The sequence below is a fragment of the Capsicum annuum genome, chromosome 9, assembly GCF_002878395.1.
Source record: "Capsicum annuum cultivar UCD-10X-F1 chromosome 9, UCD10Xv1.1, whole genome shotgun sequence".
NCBI lineage: Eukaryota > Viridiplantae > Streptophyta > Magnoliopsida > Solanales > Solanaceae > Capsicum > Capsicum annuum.
In genome coordinates, this window is record NC_061119.1 from 107,018,234 (window position 1) to 107,038,298 (window position 20,065).

A 20,065-nucleotide genomic window follows, 5' to 3' on the forward strand; every position below is an offset into this window, starting at 1 on the left:
TTATATCAAAGCTTATCCTATGTTCCATGTCAATAGCGCATTGTTTAACCTCTATTACACGGCCTTATCGGTGACCCTCACTACCTTAGCTTAAAAAAATAAACCCGAACCCCTTCCAAAAATGCCAAAAGATTCCCCAAACACCCTTTTAACATACCTAAGCATAATTTAAGTTATTAAGTAATATTATGCATGTGGGAAGGTTAAAATAAAATGATCAAAATTGTAAGGGGTCTTACAATAATGAATAAACTATGTGAATTAATATTAAAAATGATGTTTTAGAGATTTGGCGAAGATAGATTCTGGTACATCACTTTTCAAATATTATTTACCATGATTGAGAGAGATTTTGACCATTTATACACTTCTATAATGATTTAGTCTTGGAGCTTAGCCCGGGCAAGGATTTAAGACTTACACTCTCTTAAACACAGTTCTATCCATGAATTTATATATATATATACATATATAAATATTTAGAATTATATATAAATATATATATATAGGTATATATATGTATGTGCGTATTACTGGTACTGAAGTTTATGGTATTGAGGATATGAGTTTTGGTTCAAATCTGATGACCGATAATGATATTAAAGGTATGAGTTTATTCTCTAGATTACATTATGACATGTGGATTAGTCATGGTATTATGGATTCTAATTGTGTTCATCCCTGCATGCGTATTTCCTATCACCAATATGTGCCTATATCTATCAAGCTTATGAGGGGAAAAGGGATGTTCATAGGTATAGGTATTACTATTATTTTTTGAGTATTGGTTGAACCTTCTGATCCTATGTCGTTGGTGGTTTAAGAAAGAGTTGGTTAGGTATTTTTTATTCGAACTAGCTGTTACTCATATTATTATTGTTATTATTATTTTAATGATAATTTCTAATAGATTTATTATAGATTCGATAATGAGATTTGAGATATGATTCTGATTGCTTTCTTTATGGTTGCTCTATAAGAGATAATATCTCATATTTTGCCATATATATTAGAGATCCTTATTGTATTAGTACTAGTTCCTATTATGATTAGGAAGTCATAAGATGCTAGTATGACTACTTTAGGTTAGCCTTGTTATGTACATATATTTATATTCATAGATATGTTATTATTGTATATCCTTCAATTTCTTCATATGTTCATGTTATATATCTATTTCTTGGCCATGTATATTATTACATATCCTTCCTCTTCACTTTATTTTTATATGTGGTAGTTATATACAGTATGGTGCTGTGGTTATAAAGTATGGCAAGAATAGGATAGTTTATACTTATTGCCTCATTAGCTTTACTATGTTACTTGCCTAGATATTTGAGTGTAGTTTACATTCTTACTTGTATATTATGCATATTTTCTTTATTTATGGAGCTCACTTGGAAGTGCCCTACTGAGTACCATGTGTTTGGTACTCATACTACACTTTGATGTCTACAGAACTTTCTATGGGTTGTCACATTATTATGTGCGTCTTGTAGAGCAGCTATGTTTTAGAGACATAAGGTGAGATCCAAGACTTCATAGCATTTATATTCTTCCTCCTATGTATTAGACTAATATTTATGTTGTATTCAGAGATGGGTTGTATCAGTATATTCATTTAGTAATTCATATTGTGATATTATTATATTAGAAGCTCTTGTACAAATTTCATAAAGTTTCGGGACTATATTATGTATTTTTATTTTGCATTCTTCCTCCTATTCTCTTGGTAGTCAATTAATAGTAGTTTCAGACTATTAGTTAGCTTGCCTAGTGTTGGGTTATGGTACGTGCCATCATGAACTAAGAAATTAGGTCGTGATAAGACATTAGGAGATTGATTACTTAATGAGTATATTAGTTTGATGTTAGGAGTTAATGCTAATCCTGGGTAAAATACAATGGTTTATTGGTATAGTTTACTTATATGGCTTATTGGTATGGCACATTGGTATGGTCCATTAATATATGAGTTTTGGTTCAAGTCCAACAATTAATGATGATGTTGATAATATGAATTTCAATTCAATTCCAACAATTGATGATCATATTGATGCTATGAGTTTTGATTCATGTTTGAAAAATAATGTTATGATGTTGACATTATTATTGATGTTATAATGATAAAAGTTCCAATTCGAGACCGACACTAGGAGTAGGGAGTGATATGATTCGATAGGGATAGTTGATTATTATAGCTAATATTCGATAGAGTTATGATTCTTTGGATTATTTATTTTGATTTATTATACTCTCCAAACTTATGAGGACCTGCGATGGGTTATATACATTTCCATACTTTTTGGCTTATGAAGGCAAATTTTTTAGTTATAGTTGTGTGATTTTGATGTTACTATTCCTCATTTATTTATTTATTTAGGTGCAACAATGTTGGAGCTTATTCGCAAGTTTTCCCTATTACCTTACCATAGTTTACTTTATTATGTATCTTATTGTATTGTATAATGATTTAGCTCAGTCAGTTGATGATTCCTACTGAGTACCTGTAGTGTTGGTACTCAATCTATACTTATGTACCTTTTTGGGTGCAATCTGAGTACTAGTTGGCATCGTTGACCTAATGCTCGTATAGGGTTGATCTTAGAGGTTGGGTGAGATTTTGGAGTTGGAATTCCATTTTTCCTTCTAAATAGCTATGTCTAGTCTTTTATTTTTCAGATAGAGTGTATTGGACTATTGAGTAATTATAGTTCATTTGTAGAAGCCCTTCTACAAATTTTACTAAGTCATGGGATAGTTGTTGATTTTCTTATCTATCTATCTGTTAGATTGTTGTGACTGCATTATTGTTGTTTTAACTCTTAAAATGTTTATTTCTATCTTGCAGTCCATTTTCAACCAAGTTAGCTCATTGTGTGTAGCTACGGGCTATGGCTCGGCTTACTTATAGATAGGATAAAGTAGGGTCCATCATGACTTTAAAATTGGGTTCTTACACTCGTGTTTTAGGATACATATTACTAGTTTTGTATAAGAAAAGGGTCTTTTTATTATGCACTTCATCTTTGTTATTCAAATATTCCATTTTCTAAGATTATGACAAGATATTGCTTTCACATAAAATTGGCCCACTCGATCAAGTTATGGCAATGACTTTTGTTCTACCTCACCATAGTTTGGGTGGTGTCTCTACTATAATTCCACCCCCATATAAAAATATTTCACTGTATCCAATGCATAAAAAAGAATTAAAGAACAAAAAGGGGGAGGGGTTATAACTTTCTAAGGTGCATGAAGCGCACTACTCCTCACGCAACGTATTTTCATTATTTATGCTTGTATAATAATAGTTTGCATTAGTATTTTGACACCCAATAAGTCTTTTAATTTTGAGTCCTAATAGATTCATTAGGATATCTATGAATGTCAAGTTTTCTATTTCCATTATACTTATTTGTGGTCAGGCCTGGAGGATGGTTGTAACTTCATTTAATTTTGAAGGAGTGTCTAAAATAGTGAACAAGATCTTCTTCCCATCATAGATAGAACTTTTCCATCTAGTTTTTTATCGAATGTTTTATTCACTCCACTCCTTTCATGGGCAAGGAATGTATTACCAAGAAAATTCTTTCTTGATTGGGTTTCATACTGTAGCCTCTTAAATATTTTGGATTGACATTCTGCATTCTATCTTTTAGATTAATCCTCTAGTCTTGATTTCTTTTGTAGTGTCTGTTTCTCTTGTCCATTAGTAACATTTTTTTAGAGTAATCACCTATCAACAAACACTATTAGCATATTACCTTTTTGATATTTTGATAAAGACATACACTTACGAGAACACCTTAAAAGTGTGAAACTTCTGTTATATTAGATTATTTATGCCAAATTTTACCTATCAATCTCATGCTAATGAAGATTATCATGATGAGAGTTACTAACTTTAAAGGAGATATATCCTTATGGCTCTTCTCATGAATCAAAATTTTTCATCAATCAATGTGTCAGATTATTCTACAAGCTGATCTATGAACCATAAGTAAGTTTGCAACCATTAATTTCCTCGTGATCAAAAGGTTATTAATATTACTCATTGAATTTATTTATGTTAGAAACTATGAATCATAAATTTTATCATGACCATAGATTCTTTTTAAATTAGGATTGATCTTATTTACATTCTTCTTTATTTTTCTAAGTACTTCTAGTAAGCAGTAACCTATTTTTAACAATAGTCATATGATCTACTGATCATACAATTTTCTTGTTCAGTTGAACATAGTGTACAAAAGTAAAAATACACAAATCTTTCAACTATGGTGTTCAAATCGCTAGGCCACAAATCCCTATATCTAAATTGCCTAGATAGGCCAAGATCTATAGAGAACTATGGGTTTTTTCCCCATTTTAATAAGGTATCTCTTGTACCCATGTGATACACTATTCTTTTGAGTTTTAAGGTGGAGGGGATAGCTACAATCTTGAGTTTTAAATAAAATTTGAAAGGGTACGTAGTTGGGTATGCATGTGAATAAAAGATATGATGGAACAAAAAGATTGAAGATACGAAAAAACAATGCTTTCGAGTGTGAAGATATGTTAAAGAGAGCGACTGTGAGTAGTCCATTTTACCATTAAAAAAGGAAATAAAAAAGGTACAAACTTTTAAAAAGTAGGTCTAACATGTGAGGTATAAGGTTTAATAGATATACCCATTAGATATAACCATCTTAGGTCATGAATAGGACTTACAGTCCAATCACAACTCTGATATGAAAAAATTACACCTCTATAAAGATATAAATTGATAGTTGTTCAAATACTGAATCCAACAAGGTTGAGGTTGCATACCATAGAGAATATGGTGATGAATATATCAAATATGTTTACTCAAACCAATAGTTAATATTTTCAACGAAATTGACACATACATTTTAAAAGGAATTAATTGTTTGGACAAATGATTTGTGTAAATTTTGATCTGTTGTCAAAATATAGATGAAACTAGCATTGTTGTCCAAACGATATCATAAATTTCACAAATTTACCTTTTATTGTGACCTATTCCAATATTTCACATGAAAATTGATACAAATAATGTCCAGCTAAAGTCTTTTAACCCAATTAGATGACGTTCACACTTAATGCCTTACGCATTTGTGTATTTATTGATGAGCCATTTTTTAGGTTTACGTTGACTATTTTTGTAACAATTTAAGCAATGATATGACCTGATAGCCTCAAATCCCCATTACTAACTCTTTTTCTAAACTTAAATTATTTTGTTAACCAAGTTCAGATCATAAAATATCTCTATTTTTTTCAATTATTAAAAAGTGTTCATTACAAAAGTTTGTAATACATATGAAGAAACCCTTCTAATTTGCTAAATTAGTTCACCTATTATCATTAACCATTCTTGGTTTCCACAATCGTAGCTTTGAGGTTTTTTCAATTCATGGAGATTATAGGAAAAAACAAAAAAAATAAGAGAATACATCTTTATAATAAGAGAGGATCAAAAGATTGCTCAATAACTTCAATCGATCAAGTAAAAATATTGTCGTTCATACTTTACATTCTTTCTTTAATAAAAATGCTACTTTATTTAATAAAGGAATAACAATATAAAACCCTACAAAGATTAATTATAATGCCGCAAATATAGTTTTTATAAATAGAAAAACAAAATCTTGAGTTCACCTTGCAACGCCATATAGCAAATTTGTGGTTTAAACTCACACGTAACCTAATGTTTTAGCATTGAAGGAATGTAGTTGGGATGAGATACCAGAACATGTTTGTTGTCTTGAATCACCTTCCACATCCTCTACTTTTCCTGTGCTTATTTTATTTACCTCTTGTTCAATAGTTTGTGCTTCCCTTTCATTATATACGGTAGCATCAAGCTCAATATCAACATCAAAGTTCCACTGCTTTAGTTTAGTCCTTAGGATGTAGCCTAGAACTGCATTAGCTGATATATGGTTGCAACATTAACTGACCTCCTCTTTTTTCTTTCTTTGTGTGTTGGGAAACCTTTTGACCAATTTTTATTTTCTTTCTTATCATATTTCTGAATCATATAACCTTGAAAAAGGGTAATAAATTATGATAAGTATCTTATTTTCATACTAAAAATCAATGAAAACCTATGCTAACAAAACAAGATACATAGGTAAATTACTAGCTGATCAAACCCCCATAAATCAAGTTGCTGCATGTCCTCAAGCAATTAGAAATTGACAACTTCCTATAGAACCCACCAATTAGGCTTAGTAGAACAATGAATCCTTACAAATCAAAGAAGTCCCCCATGAGCCATAACAAATGACTTTTGTTTGTACTAACTATTTATCTAACAGATATGAAACAATGCTCAAACATAAAATACTCAATGAAGAGTCAAGTCAAGACACGAAAGCTTTAAGATTTCCCACATTCTCATGTGCCTTTATAGTTAAGAGAAATTCTTATAATTCTTAAATGTTATCAATAATACACTTGGGATATCGTAAAAAAAGAATTAACTCCCTCTTACACATACAAAAAAAGTTCAAATATAATTTTGTAGTACCATAGGCTTGCCCTTTACGTAGTTCTATACTAATATAGATACACCTGACTCAAAATCAATTAGGACTTAAGAGTCTGAGATGCAGGCTTTAGGTTACGGTAGAACACACTTTTGGATAGTAACACAAAATCTTCTTATGTAGTATTATTCGACAACATAACACACTTTATAACTTTACTACCCCTTTGTATTTTATTATTTTCTTTTTTTCACTTTTTAGTATTACCTTTATTTTCACCTTTTACTATGTCATGACCCAATCCTGGGTGAGGAGGAAAACTACTATAGGAGATCATAATATAAAAATAAACTAGATGAGAAAATGAAAAACTATGCAAATGAAATTATGGATAAAAATCTTCATATATAATTCAACCAACTGGCCAAATCGATACAAATGACATGTGAAACAATGAAAACATATGATAACTTTATACTGTCTACAAGGCCTTTAATGGAATCCATGACTATAAAACTATCACAATATATATGCTAAAGACTCGACAAGGCCCCGAATCAACCTAGAGTTCTCCAACAACCGTTAAGTATCCTGTACTTCTATTGGGGAGATCTACTAGCTAAGAACCAGTGCCTACAACTTGGAACGTTGGTCCCCCATGAGAGACGTAAGTACAAAGTAATGTACTTAATATGTAAGGCATGAGGTAACCATAAGTGAAAGAAGAGATCAATATAATTAGGTATCAATATATAAATGTATATATAAGGATGAATGACCACCTTTACTTACACTTGCGTAATCCCTTACATTACATATTTTCCTTTACATTACTCTTGTTAAGTTTACAATCTTCCTAAGCTATGTAATACATATTACAAGATGATAAATGGTAAAAGAGGATGATCCATGCTAGGCATTAAAGACTAGGATACATTATTGATCAATGCATAAATTGAGATCGACCCATGCTAGAGTTTTGTTTCACCCCGGGGATTCTACTTGTAATAATAGGATTGGCCATTGCTAGGTGTTTCTTCAACCCTATTGTACCACCAATAAATTCATAAATTGGGATCGGCTTATGCTAAAGTTTTCCCCTGAACTACCTCTTATATATAAACATATTTTCTTTACTTTATTTTTTAAATCTTTGAGATTGTTATATTTTTGAATCCAGTATTATTAATCTTTGAGACTATAGACCAGTTCTAAGAAACATGTGAGTATGTACTTGAGGCAACAATAATGAAGTATCAAGAATTTATAATGGCAATGTAATACTTAGGAGCTTAAATGACACAATCAGTACTTTGACATCTCAAATGGAACACAGATGTACATCGAGTGAAGGTATTTAGATAAATTTAATGGAATAAGTTTTCTAGACAGTGATATAGCTAAATACTTAGTAAAAAATATCAAATGAAAGGTACATGAAGATGAGAACTACTTGATTTTGTGGACTAATAGCCTTAACTTTCACAAAAAATTTACATCACGGCGGCTGTTGTTCATGTATACCCAATATAAGTCTGGGTGGGTTGAATACTTAAGGAGTGCAAGATAGCTTTCAAAAACTACGTGTGTTGAGAGATAACAATGTGTTAACCCGTAATGTGAAACTAAACAAAACATGAAAGTTAATTGGGGGTTTTAATATTGAAAGATGTTGAACATGATCACCATATTACACTTATATGAGGTCGACCAATTGTTATGTCTATCAAATCAAAAGGGATCTTTGTGTTAGGTTCTTCTAATTAGTGTTCATGCATGGGTAATAAATAGTTAGTCAAAGTTTTGGCTAAGGGTTTTGGGTAGGTTATATTTTGGATCTTAGTGTTAACCAATCATATAACACTAAATTTCACTAATTGATTCATTTAAAAAATACCGCATGAATGTGACATGATTACCAACGTAGGACCTCAACTTAGCATTCTTTTTTCTTATATGATGCTTATGAACATAGAAAATTTAACTAACACCCTTATATCTAAGATAGTGCTAATAAAAAAGCTAGTTCAACGTGTTGCTTGAAATCACTCTTCACCTACATCCCTCTTTAAAGGAGATATGGGATCTAAGGCAATTTGGGTTTTCACCCATAATTCTCAATTTAACCATAGAGTAAAAGAAAAAACCATCACTATTAACCAATTATTTAGACTAACAATCAACACCGACATACAATCTACTACTTAATAAAATATAACCCCAAGACATTGATTTAGCTATTCATGAAATTAAAGAGAGGACATATACCGAAATTGTCTTGCACTTGATCCATAATAATCCAAATAAGATTAAACCCAAGCTCTCAATAATTTAATACTAGAATCTCTTAGAATAAAATTAGCAAATTGTTCTCTCAACTCAAAATTAGAGTGTTTTTTCTCTCCAAACTAAAATTAGATGAAAGATAGATGCCCAAATGTTAAAGGTTTTTGCCATTTTATAATTTGGGATCCAACTCTATGAAATTCCAATTCTTCCCTTGCAAAATTTACACTCTATTACGATTGCCATCTATTTATTGCATTCATGACTCCCATAATTGTGGTTGTCATATTGCGATCGGCAAAGTTTGACTTGAATTCCGACTGGGTTTACGACCCTCGGAGTGTGATTACGACACCTGAGGGTCATCTGATCTTCAAATTTTTATCCGCTTGTCTACTTACCTTATCTTATAGCTTGTTCTCAATTCATCTTCATCATATTTCCTACAAGAACACAAAAACTAGACATTAATGCATTTAAATGGAGAATTATTCTCATGTATACAATTAAATTATTTTAGTGTGAAAGAATTTGGCTTTAAATGAGTGAAAAATATGCCACTCATCAACACCCGAAACTTTAAACTTTGCATATCCTCAATCAACACTACTACATACTTAATGCGACTACTTCAACTTATAAGCCCACTATTACAACTAAATGATCACCATGACTTCAAACTTGATTAGCATTAACAATCAGACAACAAGCATGGGAAGAACTACTCATGCACCACTCCTCAAAATCAATCACATTTGATACAAGAGAATTGTAAGATCAATTAAGTTACAAAAACTAACTCCCCACACACCAAATTTCAATCGTAAAACAAGGTACAAATGTGAAAACACTCACAAAGAATCTCTAAATACAAACAAGTATCATACCATATGCTTGCCCTTTTTTCAATCACTACTAACTTAAAGACGCATGGTTGAAGATCTCAAAGGACTTTTTTCAAGCTTATAATAAAGGATTGGGGAAGGGCAGGATAAATCTTTAGTATTCAAGAGACTACACCCTTCTTGAAATCCACATACAACACTATTAGATCAAAGTTTTGGTAATAGACCACTTCATTCATTCCTAATTCACATATGTGCCTATTTTTACTACGTTAACTCACCCATCTTTTGAATGCACTTTCTTTAAATTACTTTTCTTTGGGCAACGTCATGCTTTTCTTTCATTTATAATTTACTTGTCCTCATTGATTATTTTTAAGGAACCCATTTATAATATTATGGCCTAAGATCCTCTCTTCTAATATTCACCACCCCCAACTTAGGATTTTAACCTCAAGTTGCACTTTGAAGTTAAAAAAGGGTAGTGTTCAAAAGAGGCAAAAAATTAAAATGGTTTAAGAATTGTAATATGATTACCAAATAATGGATCAAAGGCTCAAATAGGGTGACTAAGGATACAATTCGTATACGGCTAAGAATGTTAGGCTAATGTGGTTTTCCAAGATCACAAAGAAGGCCTAAGATCATTAATCCAACCATGTGTAAACAAGATTAGCTTAGAAAGACCAATAGGGCAAGTTGTAGAAGACATAAGTAAACTTGAGACTCAATCAACTAAGCGCACCGCACACGACCTAAAAACCTTTCTAGTAGTTGTATTTCCTACTATAGACGAAAGGAGTTATTTACCAAACACTACAAACTAAAGAATTTGGAAGTATTGTAACAAAATCATTCATGATTATGCCATTGATTTTCACAAAAAAAAATTTGACGGAGGTAGGTGCTTTATTTGCATTTCCCCAAGACAGATTAATTATTAATGGCACCAAATCAATGTGTCATCGTACATATAGGATCGTACACAGGAAAATCAAATGGCTACTCATACTACACAAAAGGATTACTAGCAATCACAATTCTATAATGCCATGGGTACTTTGGCTATCCCCGCATTTATAGCTCAAAAGTCTAAACAGGAAGATTTTTACTTAAGAATGTGTTCACTCAATTTATCATAGGGAATAGTTCATCCAACAATAATATCCACAAAGAAAACTAGAAGCTAGAAAAGAAAAATAAAAGTGAATATTCCAAAAATCATGGGTATCATCAGAATGGCCAATATTGCACCCCAAATCAAAACATCCGAATAGATCACAAAGTAAATCATCAAAATAAAATACGAAATATCTAAATAATCATCTAAATAATGTAGACCTTAGAATCAAATTTCATATAAAAACAAAGATGGGTAACCCCAACTAAAGAGTTTGAAGTGTGCTTACTGCATATTATGAAAGCATATAAAAGTGTAAACAGATCCCTGAAATCGTATCAAGTACTATCATCACTCTCTGTCTCAGCATACTCCACCTCATTATCTGACCACATAGCCAGGACCTCAATATTAGAATTTTCACTCTGGAAGGAAGTTTCTCTTTTGGATTCAAGATTTTTTAGAAGACCTGATCCCTTTTCCCCATGAGGGCGAAAATTTTTATCTTCCCTTCTTATTTTTTCATGAGAATCTTGTAGCTTATGATTTAATTTTGCAAAGGAAAAGTAGGCCTAATAAATTATAAAGATGGTGGTTTCCCTGTCTTTCTGATATTCTTGAAACCTCTCATGGTTAGTCTGTGCAACATAGGAGTAGTGAGTGGTAGAAGGTTGTCCTGACCCCGTGGGCAACCCATACACAAGCTCCTAGATTGCTTTTATCTCACTCAAGATCTCCTCAAATGGGATATTACAACATATCCTACAAAAGTCGATATCATCATCCACTGACTTACCCTAGTCGATCTTTTTTTTTCTCCCTTTGAAATAGCACACTCGCCTTGAATCTTTCAAGAAGAAATTTTTGTCTTTGGGGATATCCTGTTGTCCCCCTGGTACTCCTTGATCTCGGCCCTTATGTACAATTCCGTGATCAAGGATGAAAAAATGTGCATTGGGTAACCTTTGTTCTTTAATGCCTGATGTCGAAGAGCACAAATCGACCAATATACAAAAAAATGTTGTCCAAGAGTCAAGATACCATCTATGTTTGCATAGCAGGGATATATGTCATACTGTTCCAGTGAGAAACACGGCTACAGATAATAGTCAACCAGATCTGATACTCAAATGAAAACATTCCAAGTTATACCTATTATGGTGGCACTATGCAAATTCTTTTCCTAAGTAAGGTTTTTTAGATTACCAACTTTCTAGGGCACAGTTCTAGTTCTCAAACCCTGTCTTATCTAAATCCTGCAACCTATAGACTTTATTGATCTGTTTGTCCCTGAAATGAACTTCTTTGCCCTAGATTCTCATAACTGGTTCAGATATGTTCACTATACTAAGATTTTTGTAGAATTCTATGGCCCATTGCTCATTGGCCCTGCATAGATCTAGGGCCAAGCATCTCCAACCTTTGGCCACCAACCACTCATAAAATGCCAAGAGTTTTTAAGGAACTGATTCCATTCATAATAGACTATCTAACACTTAGCATCCATGAAGCAGGTTTGATCGTAGTTTGCCATCTTTAGCTCTAAAAATGTGAAAATGACACAAGGCATTAACAATCAATCTCATAACGTGAAAACAATGTTATGCAACTTATTTATGCAAAAGAAATGGTTCCTGTGACAAATTTGGGCTTAAAATAAGCATTCAGGATTTTGGAAATATCTGCCAGACAACTTTCAAATATTGCAATCACTGACCACTAGACCGCAACCACAGTCTGGTGACTGCGATTGCAGTACCTAAGACTTTTAACCTAAAACGTCTGCAACCAAAGATGCAAATTTTTTATCCCAATTTGTGTTCATAACAGGTAAATGACCCTATGAACATGAAAGACAATACCTAAACTCTTAATTATGCCCCTTAAAAATGGAAAACAATTAAGGAGCTCATTCGGGCATTTTATCGAACACTTGGTGTGCACCATAAATTCATCCTAATTTTGAACAGTTTTGGGTACTCAAGACTTCCCCAACGATGTTCAGACCACAACAACAGACACCACATAAAACAATAGCAATTTAAACACTAATTGAGCACACAATTTATAGATTTAGGTCATTGTCCAAAACATACATTCTAAGGCCTACATTTAAGCATAAAATAAGAGATTAAGAGGACTTATTAGATGTTAGGATGAAAAAGTAGATGCCTAGAACTTAAGATCCACTTAACAATGATTAAAATAGAAGAATATTTAGGTGTTTTTAAGGGAATATAGTGTGGGAACTATTTTAAATATGGCTCCCATTTTATAAAAGCTATCTGTCCAATCAGGATTAAGACATCATGATCGTGGTCACACAAGGATCACAATTTCCATAGGTTCATTGGGATCACAGGACCTGAGGCTCAATTTTGGGTATACTTAGTCATGGGTTCACGATCAGAATCTAGTGACCACGATAACACACCTTTAGACAGCCCACCTCCACTCAATTCCACTTCACCTAGTGCCTTCCAATTTCTAAAATGTAACTTTAGAGAGCAACAATTGCATGGATTAGTAAAAAATAAACATAAAAATAATTCTAAAAATTTAAAATAAAAAGATATGGGACAAATGAATGGCAAGAATAGGTTGCCTCTCATCCAACGCCTAATTTAACATCACGGCATGTCAACTATTATAAAGTTTGATTCTTAGGTTGTGGTGACCCAAGATCTATTTTCTCATCCACAATGTTAATTATAGACACCACTTGTAATTTTATTAGTTACTTTTTTTATTTTGCACACTATAAAAGAGACTTCATCGTCATTTAACTAAACTTTATCTCTCCACACTCTATGTCAACTAAAGCTCTCTTAGTTGCTAAAAATGGTCTCTCGAGTATGATTAGTACACCATGATCAATATCACAATCAAGGACTACAAAATCTACCAAAAGTATGAACTGGTCAACCTTAACAACACACCATACAATATTCCTACTAGTTTTTAATTTAACGGTCTACCATCAAGAGTGTCATGGTGGTGGGCGTAGGAGCACCCAAGCCTAGACTTTATGCATAATTTATGTCATCAAGATGATACTAGACCCAGGGTCACACAATGCCTTTTAAAATTTATTTATCCTAATGGTACTAGATATTATAAATCCACCCTTGATCTTTTAAAGATCTTCTAACAATGGAATATTAATCGTGATGTTGCTAAGTTTAGTAAGGAACATTTTGAACATTGTATTTCCATCTTTCTTATTTAACTTCTGTGGAAAGGATGGATGCCTTTTCATTGGGGGCAATGGAACACTTTAAGAATCATCTTCCTTGTCCAACTCACTATTAATCACTTTGGGAGTTTCCTCCTCATCAACATTTTTATCAACTATCATTGGTTCATCATCATCTACTTCTTGAGACTTTAGAGAAATAACACATAGTATGTCAAACTACTTTTTCTTTGCACTTTCTTGTTTATAAATCTCAACCATATTTACATCAAGATATTTAACACTTCTAGTGATGATTACCATAAAATGGAAATCATTCTTAGAATTGGCCATTGTTTCACTAGGCCAACCTCCTTTTGGTATAGCATTGGGTTGGATTAAAATTTTGGAACTTGCGTCATCAATTTCTTGATTGAAGCCGAATCAGATGTTACCATTTGGTTTAATTAAGAGAAGTCACTTTTCATTTCCCTTACCATTTGGTTGGTGCTTTCAATATGCATCAAAATATATGGAGGCCAGACATTGGTTGACTCTCATTTGCAGTAGAGTGTTGCCTTGCAGACACATGATGGCTATCATAGATTTTAACACATTGATAGTGTCTTCCATCTTATATAGCATAGATCTAAATGTATGCAAGATTTTTCTTTTAAACAGAAGGAATTTGAAAAGCCATGGGGGTACATTTCATTTATTTCCTTCCCTTATTACTAAGTTATTGTAATACCTCGTACTTTTCTTAAGCCTAATTTTGTCTCTATAAGATTGAGGAATGACTTTCAAAGTGAGTAATGTTTAAATGATATAGAATTTACGTAATTTCAAATGTATATCATCTGGGAAATTGAATTATATTTCAAACAATATAAGATTCACCCAAATTCGATAACCGGGCAAGAAGTTATGGCTAATTGAAGTTCCTATCATAAAACACCGTCATTCAAAACCTTAGCACATTGCGGAGAGGAGTAATATCCCAATTGTCAGTTTCTAGTAGCCCGCATGATTGTGTCACATCGCGCTAAATTTTCAGGTCCCAACTAGTGGTATAACGTGATGGCTTCGCATCCCGATGACCCTCAGATTCCCATTCGTTAATTTCTAGTAATCCATCGTGATAGTGGCACGTTGCGGAGGACCATAAAATCGAGCTCCCAGTTCTATTTTCCAGCTTTATTTAGAAGCTAAAAAAGGTATTTTGGACTTTTTCCAAGCCACTTAAATCATTCAAACACCTGATTTAAGGTCATTACAAGCATTATATAACATTTTTTCTCAGAATCCCTCAACCAAAAACCCTAGTTCATCAAACTTCTCCTCCAAGAGACTCAAGATTTCTCCATCAATTCTCCAACTTAAGTTAAGATTCCAAGTTCTTAGTGCAAGAATCCCAAGAACCCTCATTCAATAGTTCCAATAACATCTCACAAGCAAGTTATTCATCCAAGTTTATCAATCTAAGGTATGTGGGATTTGAACAAGAACAACCCTTGCATTCTTATGCCTAAAAACTTCTTTTAAGATATAAATTTCTGAATTTTACTATGATTTCCATGAACATCAAGTTAGGATTTATACCCATTACCATTATTTGCAAGATTATGTGATTTTCCATGTTTTAAAAATTGAATTACATTATCTTGTTTATATTTCCATGCCTATTTCCAAATTTTCCAGATTTTAATATGATTATGAATGTTTTGTTACCAAAGCATGCATTTTGAGATGTTGAAATTATGAGATTCATATTATGAGTTATTTTTCCAATATCTTGATTGAGATGACTGTAAGCTTTTTAAGATGATGGTTGAGCAGGAAGTTTAAATATGATTTTGATGCATTAAAGCTTTACATTTTAATTCCTAAGTACAAGTGATGAGTTTATAAGGAAATTATGATCTCAAGTTTGTTTACAAGTTTTGATAAGTGTTTTCAAAAGCAAAGATTGACCTTTTGATCTTAAGCTAAGATAGGAATCCACAGTATTTATGATTTCAAGCAAAGAGAAATATAATTTAGTCTTTCTTACAGACCCTTAAGTTATTTTAAGATGATTTTCCTAAAAGTTCTGAGCTTAAGTATGGGAGTAGTATTTAGTATCAAGTTGGGTATGATTTCTAGATCACATACCCCAGAACTACGTTCCACCATAGGATTGGGATAAATGGGCCTCAGGCCGATATTTTTATCACCAAGTTAATGTTATACTTCCTGGTAAGAGTATAATACTTTTTCCCACCATAAGGCTTCTTCCTTAGGAGGACAAAACGTTGAACTCCTTGTCAACTCACATGGTTTATGTCGGTTAGAATAACCTCCAAAGTAGTCCTCTTCTCTATTGAAGATAAAAGTATATGTGTTGAAATTTTGATTTAACCATTTACAAAGCTTTAAGTTTCAAAGTTTCCTAAGTCCCAAAGTCCTATAATCTTATAGTTTCAAAGAAGCCCCTTATTCTCCAAAAGATATAAGTTCTGAAAGCTATCATTTTAAGATTTCTCTTGCTTACAAGTTTTTAGAATAAGATGGAGAATATAGATTTTAGAAGTAAATAGAATGACTTACGAGATTTGTACTATTGCTTCATTATACATGATTTATGAGATTCAAATTTCAGCTTTTACTTAAGCTATGTTAGTCATTTATATCAGAAAGCAGATTTTTTATAAAGATTACTGATATTGTTTACTTATTGCATTGCACCCCCATATACTCAGTACATGCTCAAAGTCCTGATCCACATATATGTATATGTACTACATTGTCTCATATTGTAAGTACAAGTTGTAGTTTGTGCAGTCAAAATCAGACAGTTGCAGATTCCAGGCAGCATATGATGAGTCCTCCTATTTTGGGGACTTCAATTAGATTCACTATTGTTCTTTACTTTCTTATTCATATGTATTGATTAGTGATAGTTGGGGTCACGTCCTTCCTATCTGTAGTCAGTATTAGTAGAGGCTTCATAGACAGTTAGTAGAGTTAATGTATTCAATTTTAGTTTCCATTGTAAAAGCAAAGTTATAATCCTATGAATTCAGTTTTATATTAATTAGATTTAGAAAAGAGTTATCTTCCGCTGATATTGTACAAATTTATGAATTTTATTTAGTTTCTTATGAGTTTGAAAGTAGAAGGGTTAGCTTGGGGTCACTTGTGACCCTAACCATTGTGTGACATCTCGGGACCTATTTTTGAGGTGTTACAGTTATGGAGGAGTGAAAAAGTAGAGCAATATACTGCAGATACTTGGATGCATCTAGGTCCCTGTATCTTCCAACTAAATATTTGGAGTAAAGGTGCTCCCAGTTAAAGTAAATAGAGAAAAGCCAACTTTGAAATGTCAAGAGCTAAATAGTAAGAGTCATGCAGACCATCCACTGTGAGGCCCTTTGAGGAAATTAGTATGGATATCAGGGAATTCATGGATCCTATTTTAAAGAGTCACATGACAAAATGAAAAAGAGGTAGAAGAAGAGGGATAAGTTCTTCACCAAAATATTGGAGGGAGTTAAGGGCCCGTGGAAGGTCCTGAAACCCAAGGATAAATTGCTTTCTCCCTGGGTTAAGAGTGATAATAAGTACCCTACTGATTGGTCGACTGTTGAGGATGGTGAAGATAATATGGAGTCTGTCGGAGAGAGCACTTCCTAAGGATTATTCAGGGAGCACCCTTTTCTTTTACCTTATTGTCTATGTAGTGGGGACATTACTAGCTTTATAGTTGGAGGTGACTCTATGTTGTATTGAAATTTATAGTTATGTCTTATATTTTTTGATGATATTTTTGATGATTTTTTATTTTTGTTTTGGGATGCTACATCTGGGCACTCTGATGGTGCCCATATTTTCAGGGATTATCATTTTATTTTTTTCTTAGATTTTTATGTTACACTAGTTTTAGTTTTGTTATGGTGATGCATAACGAGATTTGCCCAATGGTAGATTGAGTGAAGATATTCTCAAGGGTAAAGTATCATTTTAGGTGTTGATTTAATAGATGAAGGGGAATTCTGACATTGTAAATTTGGGATCACATTGTATACCATTGGTGAAGTCTGAGTTGCCATATGGTTGGTTTTCCTATATGTTGTAAAAGTGTGAGCCTAAGGCTTTTGTTTTAGCATAAGATAACAAGTTATGAGAGGTGCAAATGCAAAATAAATTCTCCCTTCTGTAAAAAAAATTCAAAAATTAGGAGCATGGACGTGACCAATTTTGTAAAAAAACTTTTCCTTTTTTTGTGACTCCAAAATATTTGGCTTGTACATATTGATAGGTACTCTATATCTGTCTCATACATGAGGTGCAAATTGAGACTCCTTAGTGAGTTCACATGCCATGCGTGGTGAGTTTGTTTGATTAAAACTCATGTACACTTGTGTCATCTAGAACTTGTCTCATTAGACTATCAAGGCTAATTTTGATTTTATTTGATTGGAGAAAAGATCTTAGGCCATCTTTGTGACTTTTGAAAGCACACTTTATCCTAAAAAGAATACGTATGCATAAATGTTATCCCTAGTCACTCATTTTGAGCCTTTGGACCTTTCTTTGGCAAACACCTCACAAGTCGTAAGCCTTTCAACTTTAATCCCTCTTTTAAAACATACCCTCCTTGAATTAGAAATGCAACTTGTGGCTAAAATCCTATGTTGGGGTGGTAAAAATTGAAGGAAGAAACTTTGGGCTACAAAATGTTAGTGGAATGTCTACGTGCTTAAGCAATGAAATAAATAAATCAGAAAAAGAAAGAACCCAAGAAAGGAAGAAATTAAATAAAATTTGAAAGAAAAAGAAATGAAAGAAAATGGGTTAAACAAAGAAGCAATAGTAGGCTTGTGCAACCAAAAGAATGATAACAAAAGGAAGTGGCCCGTAGTCAAGTGATTGATCAATTAGTGTGATATAGATGTTCAAGGAGGGTGTAACCATGTTGTACCTAAATAATATCCTTCTAGAACCCTAACCTACATTACAATCTTAATAAAACCTTCGAGATCTCCAACCATTTGCATTCATTGTAGTGGCAATTGAAAATAGGTGCAAGCCTATGGTATAATGCTTGTTAGCATAAGGTCAATGCAATAATTAATGCATGAAATTTTTTCCTAAATGTGTAGTGTATTATGATGAGAGGTTGTGTCGCTTGAGGAAAATAAAGGCTTTAAGTTGGGGGGTGTTGATGAGTGGTCAATTTACCACTCATTTAAACTAGAAATTTGTTCAGACTACAATGTTTTGAATGAATAAATGAGACATAATTCTTATTGAATGTACTAATATCCACATTTTGTAGGCACTTAGTTTGTGAGATGGAAAGATGTGGATTGGAGCTAAAAATAATTAAAAAGAAAGCAAAAAAGTGCAATAGAAGACCTGGAGCAGACAAACCTCAGTTACCACAATCGCGGTCTAAGGGCTGTGATCGCAGTTAGTCAAAAAGATCAACCTACCACCATTATGTTGCACTGACCACAGTTGCAGTAAGGATTTTGTGATAGAGGCCTTTCAAAAACTCAGTGCAACGTCAAAAATCTAAATGCACACAGTTATTCCAAAAATTGCCCAAAAGTAAGTCTCAACCTAACTATTCATTGATTCTACAACTTTTGAGCATTGTTCTACCTTTAAGGGTCCATACTTGGAGAAGAAAAGAATGCATTAAATTTTGCTAAATAATACATTGGAGTTGTTTCCAAGTAGAGGATTGGATAACATCCAATGGAGATTTGTGGATATTTAAAGTTTGAAGGAACATTCACTTAGTCTTCCATATATCTAATCAATGGAGGTTATTGGGTATATCTGGTTTACTATTTCTATGAGTAGCTAGTTTTTCCTCTTATGGTTATGCTAGAGTAGGGTGCTATATGTGTGAGATGTTATTTACTTGTGCATTTACTAGTTTGTTCTATTAGGATTATTTATTGCTTGACTAAATTTGTTTGGACTTATGGTTGAAAGCCTCAAATACCCTACTAGGGTATGTGGGTAAAAATCCCAAGCTCTTATAATCCTATTCCGTCCTTGGGGGTTTTGGTGAACTTTAGGAACCCACATCATCCTTGAAAGAGGGATCTAGGAACCAAGTTAATAATAGCCAATTTATGAG

General features: G+C 32.8%; 1 long non-coding RNA gene across 2 annotated transcripts in view; it reads right to left on the reverse strand.

The window, feature by feature from the left end:
* Nucleotides 1–8,804: 8,804 nt before the first annotated feature.
* The window catches only part of LOC107841954, a 51,465-nt gene continuing 40,204 nt past the window's right edge, over nucleotides 8,805–20,065 (reverse strand). For both annotated transcript variants that reach the window (XR_001665521.2, XR_001665520.2), the window contains exon 3: nucleotides 8,805–9,229. This is a non-coding gene — a long non-coding RNA (uncharacterized LOC107841954). The remainder of the gene's footprint in view (nucleotides 9,230–20,065) is intronic.